This window comes from Saccoglossus kowalevskii, chromosome 9, assembly GCF_978046115.1.
Source record: "Saccoglossus kowalevskii chromosome 9, keSacKowa6.1, whole genome shotgun sequence".
Lineage (NCBI taxonomy): Eukaryota > Metazoa > Hemichordata > Enteropneusta > Harrimaniidae > Saccoglossus > Saccoglossus kowalevskii.
This window is the reverse complement of record NC_140649.1, coordinates 17,905,334-17,924,324: the sequence shown is the minus strand read 5'-3', so window position 1 is coordinate 17,924,324 and position 18,991 is coordinate 17,905,334. Positions and strand designations below refer to the sequence as shown.

Here is an 18,991-nt window from a genome sequence, read left to right as displayed (position 1 = left end):
CCCACATCCAAATTGTCATTGTTTCCTGGAAAAGGATGACAGTAAAAGCAGAGATAATCTGTTGTCCTGCAGCATTCTGGCCATAATTCATGCATGAGATAATGTACCTGTCCAAGCAACCCTCTCATAAGTTATGTATTAAAGTCAAAATCAGCTGGATTCCTCATCAGTTACTCTGTGGGCACAATTAAGTACGAACAAACGATTTCAACTGCACGTAACTTCTCAACATGTCAGAAATGGAATACAGACTACTAAATGCAGACTCTAAACTACTAGTACCAGGTATAAATTACAAATTATCACAAAGTAAACATGTCTATACTCAGTGTGTTCGTCGACTACCTGCATATATGCAGAGACGATGGAGTGCATTTACCTTAGGACCTTAATCAGTAATCAGGTTATGTCTTTTTTGAATTTATAACCTATTTTCAAAAATTTGCATACAAATTTATTTCTGGATTGAAACCACTCATTGATTGTGGGGCTTTAGTTTATTCCTCAGCTCCTGAGAGCGAGGTTATTTGTAGATATGTTGGCGATCACCGCTGTGTCTGCGGAAGTACTATGGGAGATTGCATGATGGGAGTGAAAAGTCTTTTGATCAGTAAGATGATTTTTAGAAAAGTGAAAACTAGATTGACTGTGAACTAAAGGTTGGTTTTAAATATAAAATATCATGGAATCTGGATGAAATAATGAAAGGAAATCGAACTGGGGGTCAAAATACGTCACAATACATCCATCATCATCCATCGGCTGTCAACAACTATGGATGCAGTAAAAGTCTTGATTTGCAGTTTGCGTGAATGGCCGGGGGAAAAAATCATGCCAATTTTGTGCTTCAGTAACAGTATTTGCTGCTTTTTTGTGCAATGGAAATTAATTCAAGAAATGCTGTCAAAGGACATTTCCTTCTAGTAAACAAAAAAACCCTGGGATGTTTATCTTGAGAAATTGAGAAGACGAAATCTCTTGGGACAGTCGTTGTTGTGAAACAATGGACATACTTCTCCAGAGTATCAAGGGTACCGGTAGTTTTGATTATTAGAAGAGGGAAACTGCTGCTTTATGGAAGAGCAAATTTCAATGTCATTGGCCACAGTAATTCTAAATCGATGTTGCTTTTAATTGGTGTTACCTGGTGTAGAAGTAATAACATTACGATGTTTTCGAGTTTGATAGTAAATTATTAATATTAAGGAATTAATAGTAAATGGTAGATAACATCAACCAGTCTAACCTGGTTGACAACAATGAAATTCTAACAGCAAGGCAATTAGGACAAATTAATAAAAATATACAAACATCATTTATATCAACTTGGAAAAGTGAATTACAAAACGACAATCAAGCAAAACAAAATGAAATATAAATAAATTAAGAACATAAATTAAAAAAAAAATTTTGCTTTTGAAACCTACCTTGTTACTTTGCAAAATATTGAGATGCGCGAACATTTAAATAATTCCGCCTCAGTGACCATAACTTGAAAATTGAGACTGACAGACACAACGGAATACTCCTTGCTAATAGATTATGTAACCTTTGTGATCAGAATCAAGTAGAAGATGAGTATCAACTAATGATGTCATGCAAAAGTTATACCCCGATAGAAATGTCTTATTTGAAATGAAAAAAAAACAAAATTTGTCACCAAAGACACAATTCATAGTCTTGCTAAACAACAGTGGTCTAACACTCCCTGTAGCAAGTTACCTAAAGAAGTGTTTTGAAATAAGACAGCAACCCCAGTGACAATTTTCTTTCTCAGTTAAGTTTAGCATTTTTTAGGGGCCTCAAGCCTGTAGGGCGTGGCCCCTATTCTTATTGTTCGGTTTTTTAGGGGCCCAAGCCCAAAGGGCGAGGCCCCTATTATTATCGTCCGTTTTTTTCTTCTTTCTTTCTTCTTTCTTTCTTCCTTAACTTTTTTCGTCAAGCCGTTTGAGAAAACCGCTGAACGCAATGGTCTGATAATGCTCTATACTGATAGTCCCTAATGTGAACTGGTGCAACATGCTTTCAGAATTTCGATTGGTCGATTAGTTTGGCAGCCATATTGAATTGAAATAAAACCGGAAGTGGCTGTTTGACCACTTTCTGAGGGTCTAGGCGTCTAGATTTTTTTATGGTATATAGTACAACTCATGTGTAATAGATATCAGCAATAAAAACTTTAGCGGTCATGTGACTTTTCCTGCCATTTTGTTTTTACGGCAAAAAACACTTAAAAAATCTTCTTCTTCAGAACTACCAAGCAGAATGCTCTCATATGTAGTATTTAGCTTCTATATATGAATCTCATTTATGTTTGAAAAAATTATTACGATTGGTCACGTGGTTTGGCCACCATTTTGGATTTTTTCTTGATCAAAATCAAGTAGAAGATGAGTATCAACTAATGATGTCATGCAAAAGTTATACCCCGATAGAAATGTCTTATTTGAAATGAAAAAAAAACAAAATTTGTCACCAAAGACACAATTCATAGTCTTGCTAAACAACAGTGGTCTAACACTCCCTGTAGCAAGTTACCTAAAGAAGTGTTTTGAAATAAGACAGCAACCCCAGTGACAATTTTCTTTCCCAGTTAAGTTTAGCATTTTTTAGGGGCCTCAAGCCTGTAGGGCGTGGCCCCTATTCTTATTGTTCGGTTTTTTAGGGGCCCAAGCCCAAAGGGCGAGGCCCCTATTATTATCGTCCGTTTTTTTCTTCTTTCTTTCTTCTTTCTTTCTTCCTTAACTTTTTTCGTCAAGCCGTTTGAGAAAACCGCTGAACGCAATGGTCTGATAATGCTCTATACTGATAGTCCCTAATGTGAACTGGTGCAACATGCTTTCAGAATTTCGATTGGTCGATTAGTTTGGCAGCCATATTGAATTGAAATAAAACCGGAAGTGGCTGTTTGACCACTTTCTGAGGGTCTAGGCGTCTAGATTTTTTTATGGTATATAGTACAACTCATGTGTAATAGATATCAGCAATAAAAACTTTAGCGGTCATGTGACTTTTCCTGCCATTTTGTTTTTACGGCAAAAAACACTTAAAAAATCTTCTTCTTCAGAACTACCAAGCAGAATGCTCTCATATGTAGTATTTAGCTTCTATATATGAATCTCATTTATGTTTGAAAAAATTATTACGATTGGTCACGTGGTTTGGCCACCATTTTGGATTTTTTCTAAACAGGAAGTAGTTTTTTTACTCTGGCAACACTTGAGGGATTATTTTCAATTTTGCTTAATGGTATCTGTATATCAAACCCTTTCAGAAACCTAAAAAAGTTTTCAGATCAGTCACATGGTTTGGCCGCCATCTTAGATTTTAAGCAAAATTTACCAAAAGTTTGGGCATTTGTTTCTCAGAGGTGATTCAACCAATCTACTATATGTTTTTATATTTACCATGCCTAGCCTTAGCTCCATATGAGAAAAATAATATTATTTTGATCAGTCACATGCTTTGGCCGCCATTTTATGAAAACAAATCCTTTGCAATTACATGTGTTGTATTGGTTCGATTTGGATAAAATTGTACATGTGCATTCTACTCTTGAGATGCATTCTTTCAACCGAATGGCACGTGGCTGGGTTTTGTCGCTGGGTGCCTAAGGGGTGGGGGCTTCTAACCTCATTAATATGCATAACTGATATATCTCAAGCACTGTTGGAGTTAGGAAGATGAAACCTGTGTTATTATGACAACAGTGAACAAGAAATTTGATTAAAATAACAGATGACCATATATGGTCATGTGAACTCATTAATATGCATAACCATTATATCTTAAACACTGTTGCAGTTAGGAAGATGAATCCTGTGTTATTATGACAACAGTGAACAAGCGATTTGATTAAAATAACAGATGACCATATATGGTCATGTGAACTCATTAATATGCATAACAGTCATATCTAAAACACTGTCGCAGAGCAGGACATGTAACTAGTATCATTATGAAAACATTGATTGAAAGATGTAACTGACCTTAGAAATGGCTATATATGATTATGTAATCTCATTATTGTGCATAAGAACATGGCTCATTATATATCCTGAAAACCATATTTCGATAACCAAACAAGGTAAATACATGGTACCAACTTCATTTCGACCTCATGTTACTGATAATTCAAGCTACCTGATTGTCTAACATGTGACCTCATTAATTATGAAACAGAATCTTGTCAGCTTGGGCCCCGGTGACGCCGCTTGCGGCTTTAATTCTATCTTTTTATTGTATAATAATTTAGTCTTAATATTTTCTTTCTCTGTTACAGTAATGTATTAGCTTAGTTTTTTGTATGTTTTTATTTTATTTTATTTATTTTATTTTTTTAACCTTTTATTCTTTCTTAAACATTTGTAGCCATTGCCAATCCCTCCGGGGAATGTGCAAGTGTTAATAAAATTAATATTATTTAATTAGTGCCCCCGCATATTAGTGATTGGCCTTGGCTAGTTGAAGATTTTTTTAAAGAGGGGTGACTCGATAGAAGTATTCGCCGTGACTCAAGACTTTTCATTCGGGTTTATACAATGCTTACATGTAACTGTCAGGAAAGGTTTTATGTCTTGTTTGTATTTGCACAATGTGAAAGAGGGTTTTATTGTCAAAATGTACTAGTATATGGGTGGTTGTATGCATATTGAACTATACAAAATTTGAATTATGTCACCAAACTGTACGTTTTGACGACTCGTATGCAATTGTAAGATTATATTTCTGATATACTCGAAGTTTATAAATGTTATGGTTTGGTTAATAATTTCCTGGAAACTGTACAGAAAATCACAGACTTTCATTATTTTTTTCTCATAGTTTTTCTAAATTTCAGTTTTTATTGTTCATAATTACCGTACTTGTCCACATTAGCCCCCATGCTCGGGCAAGCGCCCCCCCCACTTTTGTGCAATTTTTATGTTCGGGGTCACATTCGGCAAAGCGCCCGCCCCTTCAAAATGCCAATAATTAAAAACTTGGCCTTTGATCGATGCTTAATGAATACTGATAATCGTTTTTGTATTATGATACAGCGCGGATATCGACTGCCGTGAATATGTTGTGAAAGCGTAGACTCCTGTAACTGTGCGTAAACTACGCTTCGACAATGACCTGCTAATAAAAGTAAAATGCTGTAAATATTTCATGTCGTATTCAGTTTACCGATAAAAATTGCTAGTTACCATTTAAAAAAACAACATGTTGTTTATTCGCCGAAATCAATTCCAACAGATCGTACTTCAACATCGATAATTCACTTCCGCATTGCGTTACCCGAGAGTCTTCAGGAATTTTCAAAGAATTGCGTCGGTACCACACATCATTTTGATTGGATAATAACAGACTTGACCCATTAGGTCAAGGACGTTGATGCAGGTCAAATGCAAATAAATTATGGCGGAAAGAACTTTTTATCGAGAGTTTGCGTATGATCCGACACATACGTCAGTATATATTCCATAATGTCTGGTAATTCTAACTAACTACTATTTCGCAATATTTGCGTAGCTATGCTTCTACTCCTCAATAGTGGAGGTTAATGCAGATGTATTGTAAATTACACAGAGGTAACACTACAATACATTTCCCTTTACATTCCCTGGTATTAATTACAGAACAGTCTTTGTGCTGAGGCAGTTATGGTTCACAACCATCACCAGTTCTCTTGTTCCCATTGTTCTTGCTTCTAGCTGTGGAATGAGGTAAACAGATAGACATATAATAATTTGCATATTTACTATCTTCGGAGACATTGCTTATATAGATGGATACTTGTTTCTAAAATATGTAGCTATGTAAAAAAATCCTAACAATTAATCCATCTTTGAGTGTGTTCCATTGAAAAGAAAGTTCAATTTTTTTCACAGCATAATAACATTGAAGTGTACATGTAGATGCACTCTTCAAAAAAAAGTTTTAAAGATGCATTATAGCCTAGAACGTGTAATTATTATTATTGTTGATTGATACTGTATGTTGATAAAAGAATTGGACTATAATTTATCGAATACTGTGTCCGGCAAATTTTAATAATTTTAGATTATGGTAAATCACAATTTGATTTGGCCTACAGTATGGAGTATCAAAAAATAATATTAAAAAAATATGATTTTGTTTATTGAAAGGTGTATTTAATCTTTAAATAAATAAATAATAAATAACTCACTCACTCACGCACTTATTGACTCACTAACTTACCAACTACCTAACTCACACATCGCATGGTCTTTGTGAAATAAAAGTAATCATATCACCATTTTGTTGTGTCATTATTTTATCAACTCCAACTGGTGCAGTAATACTTTGTATTATACATTATATAATTATCCTTTTTTAATAATATTTGTATTTGTATATACGTAGTAGTTATTACTGTATTTACACCATGTGTTCTCATTGTTTACTTTTACAGATCAGGTGATTCCAACATTTAGTGGAACAAGATGTCTACTTTTATTTCGTATCTGTATTTATCTGTGTTTAGTTTCATTCTATTGCTTCAGTTCACACAGGGAAATGTTGGTGAGTATAAATATTCAGTACAGAGAATAGAATACGTTATTATCAATGCAATTTGACCTTTCTTACACAGTGATTTTCGTAAAGACATGAATGCTTTGGATTGCAATTTATAACATATTTAGAACGCATTTAAGGTAGCGAGAAGGGTTTTGTGACGTTTTCGAATAAATCATTCTCTGTCTGTTGTCTTGTTCAGAAGAATAATTTAGCTTATATATTTCAAAAGACTAGGTATAGAGGTACAAGTTCACACAAACTGGACGGTCATTGTTTACATAATTATCACGTGACATCAAAAATGGCGAATCTTGTAAAAATGACTAAGTCCTCGATTGCGAGAGCACACTGCGGAATTTCCTGGTGAAATTTACGTCATGCATTGTCCGTAATCAAGTCCATTGAAATGCGTCTCCGATAATCAAAAGACCTATTATTCCGATTTCTATGCAGGTTTGTTTTTTTGTCCTCAAATTATTTCATACTTGGCACCTTTAACAGACTATTATTCTGTGACAAAGCATTTTCTTTAAAAACCCAGACATATTTCGCACCATCATTATCTTTTGAACGATAACTGCGAGTTTGAATGTCCTAGTCCGAACACACTTGATTTGGCGGCGGTCCCAATGAGTCGTACTCAATCGAAACTTCAATTCGAGAAAAACGCAAAAAACAGTCTTGGTTAATAAAACACGGTAGGTTTGCTGCATTATATATATTATAAATATACACTAAAAATGGCCAAACATATTAACCACTGATATCAAAGAGCTCATAAAGAGTGTCAGATAATGAATAATTTCAAGCTCGAGCGTGAAAAATGAAGAAAACATGCTGGCATTTGAGTCCCCACTCCAGGAACGTTTCGGGTTTCCATTGTTATGCAAACGAACAACGAGGGATAATCCTCTGACAAACATTACTGTCCCACTGTACACGCTGACAGTTTACAAACAAGCTAATCCTTCAAGTGTCTCTGATAAGTGATCTAATAAAACGGTTTTCATGGTGAAACAATATGGCCGATGTTTGAAAAAAAATTTGCTGTGTCAGAGTGCGACACTGAGTGGCAGATTTTTCTTTGCCTCATCTGTCGACGCTTTCTTTCTTTTCTTCGCCATTGCGTTAGAAAACATGGTATTAGTAAAATAGAATATTGACTTGGGAAAATAAAACGATTTAAAAGAAAGTTGCGCAAATTTACAGCACTCATTTCGCACTACCTCCCGCCCGCTCCCGCTTTCCATTCACCTTTTTTCTCGCTTTTTTGACCGCTTGTTGAATTTGACCGGACAATTTCCGCTTTATTTTAGACCGCGCAAACCCCGAAATATCACCGCTCGCTCGCACGCATTTAAAATTCGGACAAACAGAAAAATTTTCGAGGTTCACATTGTCTTATAATTGTCTTTATGGTTTTTATAGATGTTGAACAGCTGACAAAAGTTCAAATACTTTTCGTTTTAACTATCTATAATTATATGCACGCAACCTGACCCTTTGGCCTCGATTTGGCTTGGACTGAATATTTTATTTTAAACAATATTCTGACGTGAAATACAAAATGTATTTCAACACAAGTACGACATGGTTGTCTGGGTTTTCTTTCCTGATTATTGAGTCTTCGCGATGTGTTCCAAGGCGAAGACAAGCTGAAGGACCATGAAGCTAAATGGCAGTTCCATGCATGGGCTGACGGAAAGAAAATATTTCTAAGCCTAAAATAAAACCTTGTCTTTCGTTGATAATTTCGATTGTTTGGAATGTCTGTACACCGTGTCCCAATAATTTGTTTGGAATGTCGATCCCCGTTGGTTTCTCCCAGTCAGCTGGCATCGGTGTTGCTGGGTGTATATGATAGAGCACAGTCCCTCCACTGCGGATAGAGGGAAGTTGTGCAACCAAATTTGCCGAGTTCGCAGTTTTTCGCCGATAAAAAATAACTAAGGGAAAAACTCACGGCATTTTTGTAATAAAGACATTATTTTCTATCAATAATCCGCCCAAAATAGGAACATTTCTACTAATTCTTGTGTTTTTTCGTCGTTTTTCGAAAAACCTGCGATTAGGCTGCGAAAGTAGAACATTCTGGAGGGGTGAAGAGCATCGCCAGGCGATGGACGCGGGGTTCTTTGGCAACGACCACAAACGTTTTCGTATCCAGCCATTGGTTGGCCACACAGAAGTCAAAATACGCGTTCTATTTTTATGCGTTAAGTTTGGCTCTTCCGTTTCACCGCCTCTGGAATGTTCTACTTTCGCAGCCGTGTGAATCTTGAGTTTCGAAATTGTTCATCGACAGGCCACCAAATATTTATGGCTATAACTAAATTTTTGAGCCCAATAAATTATTCATACATGTCAAGCTCTGTTCGATTTTTTCAGGGCATGTGACCGTTTTTAGTCGAAAATATTTTTGTGGGAACAATTTTACGTATACGTATAGGGTTTAGACCGAAGTCATTCAATGATCGTGACTTAATTTTAAAAATTGAATGTCAAATTTTACCAGACATGGACCGACCTGGATTCGGTATCGTTATTTTTGGAATTAATCATTAACATTTCCTCGTTTCTCTGCTCTGTCAAAATGAGTTACCTATGTTTTTTTCACGTAACTGTCTCATTAAAATAACATATTACATTTAGAACAAGCACCCAAAACACGTAACAAGAGGTCCCAGTTCAGTTGCTTTCACGATACAAGTGTCATACAACTATTAGATTTGAAGTGCCGTTCAGAATTTAATAATAGTTAATACTAGTTAGTTGTATGTTCACACTTTACTATCAAAACCACCATTTCGACCACTTCTGCGCCAGTGATCAGTGTTTGGACGAGCGGTCAGTGTTTTCAATGAGAGAGCGAGCCCCCCCCCCCCAAAAAAAAAACGCGATTAAAATGCGGTCGGTTTCCGGTCGGACAAGACCTCATGGTCGGAAATTAAGCGTTAAGCAGTCGATGTAGAAGCGAAAGGTTGGGCGAAATGGGTACTGTATGACCATGTTTCTCCGACGAAGTCTCGACTGACAATAATGCTGACAATGGACGTTAGATAAACATGCATTGTTTGCGACGGAAAGCTTATCACCCGTTATATCAGAATCGTCAACAACAGAGTATACAGATAAGATGTTATCATTTAAACCCTTTCAAAGATAAACAATGTGCAAATATCCACGAAACGGCAGTTGTAGTCTTTTCTGCTAGCGTTTTAAAACACTGATTTGAGCGACGTTATTTCGCAATTTCGATCTTTTGTAAACCTGGGATGTGTATCAAGGTCTAAAGTGAACGTTTAATCAATTTTTGAAAAATCAAGAAAAAAGTGAAAATTTCCCTTCTCGCTACCTTAATACCCTGCAAGACCTTTGTGCTTATTGAAATCCAAAGAATACACTTTCATTGGCTTTGTAAGTTCCCTTCAGTAATTGGCAGATTTACTGTCATGTATTCATTATTGTGATTGATCAAGTGCTTTTCAACCATCATTTGAAATTTATAAAACATTTCTAATTATTTTATGAAAAAAAATATTCATGTCTTCATGAATTTCACTGTATATGGTTTTGTATTTGTAAATATAATTTGGGTTAAATATTAAAATAAATGTGATTTCTGGTGTAACCGAGTTTCAGTGATGTAAATTGGGGTGATTCGTACACTTCCATAGTACATATAATGTACTTTGATTAACATCTCCGGCTCGCGAATTTCCATCATCTTTAATTTGTCTGGCACAACTGGCAACCTACCCTCCGTATGTGTAGGAACGAACTGGGAATATTTGTTCTGTTATGCAAATTAGCAATAATGCTAAAGATATTGGCCAATCAGTTTATTTGTACAGAGCCGCCGTGGTGTCTATCGAAATGAACAACTTTTGCTACATTTTAATTTTGTTGTTGTTGACCTGTCAATCAAGCCTTTGATAATTACCGGGTTGTTGCCAACATTTTGAACAGATGAAGTAAATTTCAAAACAAACTGCCTGACCAATTGTAACGACTTATCAACATCTGACTGCAGTTCTTCGTGTAATTAAGGGGTGAAAAGGGTGTAAAACTTGGTCTTGCGTAACGAATCTTGGTAATCGTTTTTATATGATACAGCGTGGACATCGATCGCTGTGAACATGTTGTGAATGTGTAGAACACGGTAACCGTACGCTTCGACAATGACCTGTTAATGCAAGTAAAATGCGATAAATATTTCATGCCATATTCAGTTTACCTCTCAAAAATGGCTAGTTACTAGTTTTTTGGAAAAACCATGTCGTTTATTCGCTGAAATCAATTCCAACAGATCGTACTTGGACATCGATTATTCACTTCCGCATTGCGTTACCGGAAAGTCTTCGAGAATTTCCGAAGAATTGCGTCAGCACAACACAGCATTCTGATTAGTTAATAACCAACTTTGACCCATTAGGTCAAACGACGCTGCTGTAGGTCAAATCTGCAATTGCATCATGGCGGAAAGTGATTTTCATCGAGAGTTTGCGTACGATCCAACAACTTCGTCAGTGGAAATAATATGACAATTTTGACTTCGACTGTGTTCCAACAGACTCAAATGTTTTTAATTTCGTAAATTATGGTGGTACGTAATTAATATTGTAATAAAATGTGCATATTTTTTGTGATCATTTCTGTTTCTTCATTGTGAAAATCAATGACGACGCAAATTAATTTAGTAATTTGATTTTCCCTCAAAGACGTAATCTGTCACTTGATGAATCAAAATTTTCATTTGCACTCTTTTTCGAGGGGGGTGATCGGGTAAGCGCCCACCCCTACAAAATCGTGATTTTCTGAGTTGAGGCCCCTGGGCGCTAACGCGGTCGAGTACGGTATGTAATTATTCAAAAGTAGTTAATATAAAAGTAACAGTTCAGTTGAATAGTGTCTTTTCCTTTTAAAAATGGGATAGTTTGGTCACATGACCACTAAATCTTCACCAATAACTACCTCATTTAAATTCTCCAGTATTGTCTTCATCAGTTTGTGATAGTGACAAGTTTGTAATTTCCTAAGGTTTTGAAAACACACTTTGACCACAGACGGCGACCTTTCATGAACACACTAAAAGTATGTCCACAATATCTGTTTACATTTCCATTCAAATATATGCTAAATAAGTAGCTTATTTGAATAATAAAGGAATATTTTTCACTTTTATGATATGAGCTAGTTCTGGAATTAATATCATTTTATTGGTTTCTCACACAAACAGAGGTTTGATGCCACAATATTTTTGATTCCGTCTTCAGAGTTACATGCATGTCTGAACTGACTTATTCTGATCAATATATGTATTTATTCTTGTTCAGTCACACCATTTGCACCAAGAAATCTGAATGCAATTCCAGAAGAGCCTGGTTGTTTGAAAATTACCTGGAATCTTCCGTGTGACTGGATTGATAGTGGTTACAATCTACAATACGCCATAACCTATCAGTCCCAATGGGACTTGAAATGGTTACAAGCACATGTAAGTTCGGCGATATGATCAGGCAAAAAAAATGGAGGAAATCAAAAGGTTTATTTAATGCAAATGTGTCCCAAATTATTTATTTTTATGCAGTGGTTTAATTTTTGAATTCATTTAATTTCTTCAAGATGTATGTAGTATATCACTAGCATTTATATAGTTGTTTAACAGAAATCTGTGATGAAAATAAACATTTTCTGTAGTTGTATCATGTCCACATTATTTTGTAGTTGGGGTTAATGACCTCATGATGACAATTTCTAAAGTGGTTGTTGATTATAATAATACCTATAGCTTTATTGGAATGTTGGGATGAGTCCATAAATTATTTTACAGTTAAGATATGAACAAATTGCATGGTTTCGAGCTTGTTCTAAATTTTTAAATAAACAGACATGTGAAATAGAATACACTTACATTGAAATGTTATTCAATAGTGTTTGCAAATAAACACATTAATCAAATGGAAAGCCCAAGTGGCATTTGCTTTTTTCCATCAGGAATGTGTCAGGTCCTCCAAAATGTTCTATATTTCATACATGATCATGACCTAAATACTGTAGTGTGGGCTAATGTGTGTGTACAATTTTATTCAAATAAATGTGTACTTATTCTGTTTTCAGATAATTCGAAGATCAACATCCTATCTGTTATGCAACTTAGAAAGCTTCACAGAATATACCATTAAAGTAAAAGCTTCCACAACTTTTCTTGATCTTGATAGTGAATATTGGAACGATTGGTCTTCAAGTACAACAGCCATAACTGCAGAAGGAGGTATGCATATGGGTTTTTGGTTAAAAAGAATTTCACTTGATGTCATGAAGTAATCTAAGTTTATATGCACAGTTATTTGTAAAGCTGTTGGTCACGATTATGGAATTTTTTTTTTGTAAACTAGAACTGACGTAAGTTTGAATCGTGGTATCTAAACTTCAAATGTGGACAGTTTGAGTGAATGATAACGAAAGGTTCAACCACAACTATTAACCATCTTTACAAAACAGTATCGTTTCTCAATGCAACAATGGTTATAAATATGCCTGTCGTTATTCAGAATTTTTTTTTTTTATTTATTTGATCAAATGACCTCATGCATATTCATGAGGTTGAGCACACTTTTTAGCTCCGCTGTCGACTTTGTCGAGCGGAGCTTATCATATGAGTGATTGTCCGTCGTCGTCCAGCGTCCGTGACGTCGTCCGTGTCAATGTTTTACTTATTCGACTTTTTCTTGAAAACTACGAGTCTGAATACTTTGATGCTTGGTGTATATGTACCTTGGGTAGACCTCTCTTAGGTTTGTTCATTTCATGTTGATATCTTTAATTCTCTAATTTTGGTGAATATTTTTGTCATTTTTGGTAAAAAGTGATATTTTCGACTTCTTGTTAAAAACCGCAAGTCCAATTGCTTTGATATTACATATGTAGGTACTACATGTAGACCTCTCTCAGATTTGTTCATTTTGTAATGATATCTTTAATTCTCTAATTTTGGTGAATATTTTTGTCATTTTTTGTAAAAAGTGATATTTTCGACTTCTTGTTGAAAACCACAAGTCCAATTACTTTGATATAACACATATAGGTACTACACGTGGACCTCTCTCAGATTTGTTCATTTTGTAATGATATCTTAAATTCTCTAATTTTGGTGAATATTTTTGTCATTTTTGATAAAAAGTGATATTTTCAACTTCTTGTTAAAAACCACAAGTCCAATTGCTTTGATATTATATATATAGGTACTACATGTGGACCACTCTCAAATTTGTTCATTTCATGATGATATCTTCAATTCTCTAATTTTGATGAATATTTTTGTCATTTTTGGTAAAAAGTGATATTTTCGACTTCTTGTTAAAAACCGCAAGTCCAATTGCTTTGATATTACATATATAGGTACTACATGTGGACTTCTCTCAGATTTGTTCATTTCATGATGATATCTTTAATTTTTTAATTTTGGTGAATATTTTTCTAATTTTTGGTAAAAAGTGTTATTTTCGACTTCTTTTTAAAAACCGCAAGTCCAATTGCTTTGATATTACATATATAGGTACTACATGTGGACCATTCTCAAATTTGTTCATTTCATGACGATATCTTTAATTTTCTAATTTTGGTGAATATTTTTGTCATTTTTGGTAAAAAGTGATATTTTCTTTTTGTTAAAAACCACAATCATTTATGGTGAAAAATGATATTTTTGAATTCTTGTTGAAAACAGCAAGTCCCATTGCATTGATACTATTCATACTGCATGCATATTGTTCATTTTCTAATGATATCTTCTGTTCTTTAATTGAAATGTGCATTACTAACAGCGGAGCTATCTCAGCCGAGTGGCTACAATGTACTTGTTTAATGACATGTCGCTAAATTCTAACTGACACTTATTCTTTGTTGTAGCCCCACTGACGCAGCTACATTTAGACCATCATATAAAACGTAACCCGGAATTTGAAAATAAAATGGATGTCATTCTCACCTGGGATGTGAGTATATCCTTACTTTCTTTGTTCTGTTTCAATGGTAATTCCATTTGGCCTTAACTGTGATGATCAGATGTTCTCCTTCCTGGTTTTGTTTCCATAATAATTCCATCTCAACCTTACTTGGGATAAGTATATGCTTTTATGTATAATTCTGTTTCCATGGTAATCCCAGCTCAGGCATTTTCTATGATTTGTGAGTATACTTGGCAATGCTTTCCTTGTTCTGTTTCCATGGTAATCCCATTTTGGCCTATTCTAACATGTGAGTATGCTCTCTATCCTTGTTCTGTTTCCATGGTAATCCAATCTCAGAGAAAGAAACTGAGAAAGTAGTTTGTGTATTTTCACACGATATAAAAAATTGGTGAAGGGAATTCTGTCATAATAAATAATACGACTTTGTTTTAAAACTGTATTGAAAATGAATATATTTATTTGTTTTATTTTTAATTTAAATTAACATACAGTAATTCACAGTCAGTAACAAAATAAACAAATATTGTGAAGAATATGATATTCCAACAGTATCTTTAAATTATCATCAAATGATTTGTTTTACACACAGCCTCTTTCTGTGCGAGATATGAAAGGTGTGGTATTAGGATACAGTGTCACCGTTGTCGAGGCAACACAACAGTTACTGAAAAACACTGCTCTGGCTAATGCAACCACTTATAGAGTAATCGGTAATTACAAACTATTTTATCCATATTTGGTAATCATGTGACATCACTGCTGTACATTATCAAATAATAATGTTGCCTTTCTTCTGCCCTCAACATGCTTTGTGTGTTAAAGCAAGGAAGTCGTCAAATGTGCAGATATGCCATAGTATGTCTCAGTGTGCATTGTTATTGTTTCTCAGAACTCAATTCGTATGTACAGGTGACCAACCTTTTGTTCTAACTTTGCTATCTAATTGTGAATAGGGGAATACTGTAGAATACTTTATTTTCGCTTGGAATTAATTTTCGCTTAAGGAATGATTCAGTGAAAATAAAATCCAGCGAATATACAATTTTTCCTATACTTTACATTCAACTCGTCGATAATCAGTGAAAAATAAATTCCATTCAAAACAGCCAGAAAGTCTTTTCAGCGATAATTAATTCCAGTGAAAATAAAGTATTTTACAGTACTAATTTGTCTGGCCAGATGTCTGTGCATCTGCAACATTTTCGCAGAATTTCGGCAGCAGATGTATGTATTACGGACAATACTGACAAGGTATAATGAAAGAATTGTTTACAGAATCTTTTTATTCTGGAACTTTTTTATTCTTAATTGTGTTATTATAAATATCTCCTACATCAAATTCATTCAATTTACACAGCACACGTCATGACATCTTTCAATACTGTGGTAAAGCTTGCTTGTGAAATATGCATTGCTAATAGCAAAGCTATATCAGCTGACAGACTGCTTGTTACATACCAAACTTCCCGATCATAAACCTAGGGGCCTGAACATGTGTAAGGGTAGGGTACTCGGGTATTTAGCAACAACACCAACCCCAGTGTAATTATAACACTATATTCACTATAAAGATAAAGACTGTGTGCTGATCGGACTGAATGATCGTGGGAACTAATACGTGTTGGTGTTGCTCAACACAATATCAAATAGTTAAATTAATAAAGACACTACTATGCAAAACATACGTCTCATAGATGTATTATTGGAATGCACTATCATAGTATATACATGTAGTACACATTGGTGGATAAGAATAGAAGATACACAACACACAGGGTCAGAAATACAATTTACACCATAGTGGTACTATAGTTATAGATGCAGTTCAATATACACACGATTCAACTATAATGTCCTATTTACTGGATTGTCCCACGTCGGCCCGGGCAATGTAGATGACCACAGGAAGCCAGTAGACGGTAGATTTGACGCATTCAGAGAATTCCTCAGAGATAACTCAGCAGCCACATATAAGAAGTGAGGGGAACAATCAGCAGAATATTGTTTGTTAATTGAAAATAACTGTTCAGATAGATATGCAGACGAGTGAATTTTACACAAGTTTAAGACTTTCTATGATTTAAAGTCTGTAGAATCAAATTCAGCAAAACGGTTCAATATAAATAATGTCAGAACATCAGGTACAAGAATAAACACTTCAGCGTAGAATTCAGATAGCAACAACAAGAAATGTCACGAATTTCCCTCACCACGCAGATTTACTCATTTGCATAATGCACATGGGGAGACCAACCTCTAAGACGATATTGTCATATCACGGCTATTTGTCAACAGGACTGTCAATAATGGCTCAGATACTGCTGCTGGCACTAAGAGTTCACAATCTGTACGATAGAGTCATACACACACCCTTTAGGCAATGCTAACGTGATCCCGAAAATTTCACGGCACCAACGCAGCAACCAGCATAGGAGGCAGCCATCTTGTACACGGTAAACACACTATTGACTTATGAGGGCGCTTTTGCACACAAACTGTGAGGGCGCACTAGAAAAAAATACATATATCCTACACATGTAAAATCGGAAAAATTAGGGGGTGGGCTTATACTCGAGGACCACCTCAGAAAAAACATTTTTGGGGGGTTTAAAATTGTAACCATCTTCCCACCCATGAAAAATTATTCAAATTACATTTTTCGTTCACAGCTTCGGTCTCTGTGACATATGTCTTTTTAAGGGAAAAAATAGATCAAGCCGTCATTTATTTCCACCACACTTTTTACAATGAAGAAACAAACATGTTCATAAAAGTACGCACATTTTATTATCTTTTGTCTCTGTCCGTCTGTGCGTTCGTCCGGAGTAATATTTCAGAATCCTTTGGACTGTTTCTGTTCATTCTTTGCATGTGCCCAGTACTTTGTGTGGGACTTATGCACATGCAGTGGTTTAGCGATTCGATTTAAAATGGCCGACTGGCAGCCATCTTGTTTTTTGAAAATGTCGTATTTTGGACATGCTTTGTAAGTTTTCATTCAAATTTGGTACATAGATTATCGTGTTAGGATACATGTGCTCCGACCGTCCGTGTATCTGCGCATCCGTCCGTGCGTTCGTCCGTCCGGAGTCATATTTCAGAATCCTTTGGACCGATTCTGTTCATTCTTTGCATGTGCCTAGTACTTTATGTGGGACATATGCACATGCAGTGGATTAGCGATTCGATTCAAAATGGTCAACTGGCAGCCATTTGTTTTTTGAAAATGTTGTAAAATTTCTTTTGCAATTGGATCAAAGATGGCCGACTGGCAGGCATCTTGTTTTTTTTAAATGTGGTATCTTGGACATGCTTTGTCAGTTTTCATTCAAATTTGGCACATAATTTATACATGTTAGGATACATGTCCATGACAATTTGTTTCAAAATCGGATCAAGGATGGCCGATTGACAGCCATTTGACTTTTTGGCCTTACTACTATATTTCCGAAATTTATGTATTTTTCATTTGTATTTGGCACATCGTACATGTCACTTTGTTTCATAATCAGATCAAAGATGGACGAATAACGGCTGTTTTTATTTTTGGCCATATTACTATATCTCTGTCACCCATGTATTGTTTTCATTGATATTTAGCATGTCATATTAAAATGGATACATGTACATGTCAATTTAGTTTGTAATTTCATTTTCAATCCAATGCAGAAGTGAATAATTACCGTGATATGTTTACACTGATTTCGACAAAAAAAAATGTGACTTTTCCCCTAAAAGCTGTTGATTCAAAATTTTTGAAAGGTAAACTGAGGATGGAAGGAGTATTTAAACCTTTCACGGTCTCAAACAAGTCATGTCGAAAAATAGTTTGCTTGTTACATCCCCATTCACAATAGACTCAATGGACACGATTATTCAGAAAAGTAAAAGGATGTTCTATGGCCAGGTTTCACGACTTGACGATCATATTTTTGGGGTTTGGAAAACTACTATTCAAAAGAAATATGGATTACTTCAGTAAATAACAGAATAGAAAAGATGCGAACCATGTTCTGTACTTCGTTCCCGCCACGCACTCTGAAATTGATGTGAGTTTTCTCGTAAAAGCTGGAACCAAACTACTGTACCATTCACGATTTTTAAGCAATGAAATACACTTTTTACATGCATATTGTAACAAGCAGCCTGTCGGCTGAGATAGCTTCGCTGTTAGCAATGCATATTGCAATTAAAAAACAGAAGATATCATTAGAAAATGAACAATATGTATAGTATCAAAGCAACAGGACTTGCTGTTTTCAACAAGAATTCAAAAATATCACTTTTCACCAAAAATAATCATCAAAATTAGATAATTGAAGATATCACCACGAAATTAACAAATCTGAAAAAGGTCCACATGTAGTACCTATATATGTAATATAAAAGCAATCAGACTTGCGGTTTTTAACAAGAAGTCAAAAATATCACTTTTTACCAAAAATGACAAAAATATTCACCAAAATTAGAGAATTGAAGATATCATTACAAAA

At 35.1% G+C, this 18,991-nt stretch overlaps 1 long non-coding RNA gene across 1 annotated transcript; it reads left to right on the top strand.

Annotated features, from left to right (window-relative positions):
* Positions 1 to 14,434: 14,434 nt before the first annotated feature.
* LOC144362800 (uncharacterized) lies at positions 14,435 to 15,170 on the top strand. Its single transcript, XR_013422626.1, has 2 exons — positions 14,435 to 14,522; positions 15,088 to 15,170. It is a non-coding gene; the product is annotated as an uncharacterized LOC144362800 (long non-coding RNA).
* The last annotated feature ends 3,821 nt before the right edge of the window (positions 15,171 to 18,991 follow it).